Source organism: Setaria viridis, chromosome 7 (genome assembly GCF_005286985.2).
Source record: "Setaria viridis chromosome 7, Setaria_viridis_v4.0, whole genome shotgun sequence".
Classification (NCBI taxonomy): domain Eukaryota; kingdom Viridiplantae; phylum Streptophyta; class Magnoliopsida; order Poales; family Poaceae; genus Setaria; species Setaria viridis.
Window position 1 is genome coordinate 35,171,600 of NC_048269.2, and position 3,323 is coordinate 35,174,922.

The following is a 3,323-nucleotide window of genomic DNA, read 5'->3' on the forward strand; positions in this document are numbered from 1 at the left end:
CCCGTCCCGTGGACACCGTCTCCCCCGCGTCTCCTCGTCTCGCCAGAAAGCCGCCGCCACCCCGCGTCTCCTCCTCCGCCGCCGCTCCCCGTCTCCTCCTCCTCCTCCGCCCCCCCGTCTCCTCCTCCGCCCCGTCGAACGCCGTCGCCGCAGTCGCTGCTCCTCCGCCATCGCCCTCTGCCATCGCCCTCCCTCCTGCTCGTCTCCGACGACCTGTCGCGCCTCCGCCCTCCCTGCCATGCTAGGGTAAGTCCTCCGCCAGCCTCTCCCTGCCATGCTAGGGTTTCTCCTCTCCTCTTTTCACCTCACCTCACACTCACAAAAGTTCTTGCAGATCTTACGGCGGCGCGGTTCCTACGGCCAATGACGACCTGACGCAGTTCGTACGGCGGCGGACTTGCCCGACTCGGACTCCCCTGCCACCTCCACCTCCCCATCAGCCATCAGGTGATTCACTTGGTACATCCTTGTCAGTCAGATGTATAGTTCCGTGGTTAGTTGATTGTTTGATTGGTCATCCTTGTCAGTCAGATGTATAGTTACATGGTTAGTTGATGTAATTTTGTTTGTTGCCTCATGAACACCAACAATGGGAAGAATAGGTGTTAGCTAAATTTTGGTGCATGTTTGCTAACCTTTTATCAGAAATAATTCTGGGTATTTCTGATTGAAATCCTGGTCAATGTGTTTGTCAATGTATTGCCTGTGTACTGCTCTAGTTCTGTAACATACCATTTATTGGTAAGTTACCAAAGGTCTTGAGAAAGATTGGTTAAAGATTTTGACTCTTGCATTGTATGCACATATCTGTCAGTTCACTAAACTTGATTTTGGTACAACTAACAGAGGAGAAAATGTGACATACTAGTATACTACAAAATGTGACATTGTGATCCATTTGGATGTTGAAGTTAGTTAGTCCTTAGCTTAAGTATGCAGTCACTAAGAACTTGCTATTTTTGGACAAAATTTGGAACATTTTTAGCTTCAGAATTCGGAAGCAATCAAATTTGTTAGGTTGCTTATCTTGCTGTGTTCTGCCAGTGCTGTGGTCAAGAGGCTCTAAAAGAGGTGCCATTTATTCTTTTAGTGCAAATGATGCTAGCTTGAGATGGCGATTATAAGAAATCACTTGACTTCTACTAATGTCCTTATGCTTTCAACAACCAGATGCTCATTTTTCCTAACCATTTTGCTACTTTTGCTAGCAACATTATGATTCACGTATGTCCTGTTTAAAGGTCCTTCTCAAAATTAAACTGCATGGGTTCTGAAGCAAGCAACTGGAATTACATATGGTTGCACATCAGAGCTTTAGCGTGTTTATATTTATATGCCTTTTGACTGTTTGCAGAGCATAGAAGCACCACTCATGAGTTCTAAAGAATCACCTCTCATCAATTAACGTAGTGAAATTACAATGAAGATTGTCTTTCTGAAGTTGCTAAAGAAGTGGGAGTTACAAAAAGAATGTGTCTTATGCCTGTTTGTTAATATGATTCAATATAGTTTCTATGTTGTTAGTACAGCAACTTAGTGTCTCATGTAATAATAAAGATACTTATGTTCTACCATTCACAGGTTTATATTGATACGGATCACACATTTAAATGTTACAAATGATCTTATTCTTAGTTTCTTACTATCTGTAGCCTTGACGACACTGTCTGGATTTTAAATGTGGACAACTTTGATGACTCGTGTGTTCTCGACCATAACAACAGGACAGGCAGATGGCTGTCCACATTCAAGTATGCGAGCTCTTGTCACCTTAGTTTCGCAATCTTTAGTGAATATCATGTCACTGTTTTCGTGGTGAAACTCAATTCGTGCTTTGCAGGGCAATCTGGAGCTGGAGCGACAGCAACCTATTTGTTGGGAACATGAAAAGAGTAATAGATGTTATCTCAGTTGATCGCAGTGAGAAGAGCCTCTCGACTTCATACACGGCATCTCTTGAGAGTGAACACATGACAGCCATCCCGTGCCGGTTTTCGCTGCACCCCTACAAAGTTGGCCACCTGGCTGGTGCAAGCTCCAGTGGTAAGGTGTTTCTCTGGACCAGAGTTTAAAGGCTCCGGTGATAAGGTGTTTCCCTGGACCAGAGCATGAAGCAACAAGATCTTCACCGACTCACCTGTGAAATCCTGCTATGCCCAAGTTCCTAACCGGGAAGATCCTCATCTCGTGGTTGAGTACAACACCTGGTGCTTGCTTAGCATCATACTGCTATCAAAATGTATAATAGTTAGCACCGGAGAACCATTTGGTATTGTAATATATGCGATGGAACTGATGCCTTATCTAATTATTACACCCACCCATTTATCACCATCTGTGCTGCTTGAATGCGTTTGAACAAGGATGCGTTTATTTGAACAAGGATGTTTATTTCTGATTTTTCTTTAATTTTTTCCTGCATTTTTGAAGTATTTTTTGCTCCAAAGGGGAATTTAGCCTCTTGGTTCCCAAACCCAGATGGGGAAATTGATTTGCCACTAAAATCCCCCTGGTGGCTTTTCTCCCTGTGGTTTAACTCCCCTTGCTGCCAAATCAAACCTAATTGATGCATATATATAATCTATTAACCTCACTCTTAACTAGATGTACTGAATCTTTACATGCCTCTCTATCAAGGACAGGAACGTACGTACCTGCAAGGGCAACGACAGACAGCAACTCCGGCTCATCGATCCCTCAGAGAAGAAGGCATGTGGCCATCAACTACCAGGAGCAGGAAGGCGTACGTGTGTACAGTTCTGATGTTGCTAGCCTTCTAAGGTTCCCTCAATTACCTCATGTGCTACTGCAACTCAGCAATCATTGTACCCTTCTCCAACCTTGCAACCAGATAGATTCTCTGCCGAATGCTGCCGCTCATCATCCAAGCTTTTCAGATCTACTGCACCTATCACACAGGGAACTTTATTTTCAGTTCAGTAAATGGCCAGACAGCTTAATGACTGAAAGCCAAACACATCCGAGCCCACTGGTTAGGACAGGATACCAAACAAAGCAACTATCACCACAGAATTTCACCTAACGTTTTCTTTGGTCTCTGGAAGCACTCATTTAGTCCTTTGCTCAAACAAGATAACACACAAGAGGCTACTATATATTTTACGATTAAACACTGAACCAAATTGATGAAAGATTGTGATGTTGCATTTGAAAAACCGATCTGATTATGGTCGTTAGCCAGAGGCAAACAAGAAAAACCAAACTTGCAAAAAAACTAAATGACAGTGAAAGATCAGAAGCAAGAAAAACTCCTACCTGCTTCCTATTTTATTATCTGTACCATCCTGTAAGGGTACGGAGAT

The 3,323-nt window shown here is 43.6% G+C and overlaps 1 long non-coding RNA gene across 1 annotated transcript; it reads left to right on the forward strand.

The window, feature by feature from the left end:
• LOC117863620 (uncharacterized) lies at positions 1–2,396 on the forward strand. The gene is made up of 4 exons (XR_004642273.2): positions 1–246; positions 335–447; positions 1,653–1,751; positions 1,841–2,396. It is a non-coding gene; the product is annotated as an uncharacterized lncRNA (long non-coding RNA).
• The last annotated feature ends 927 nt before the right edge of the window (positions 2,397–3,323 follow it).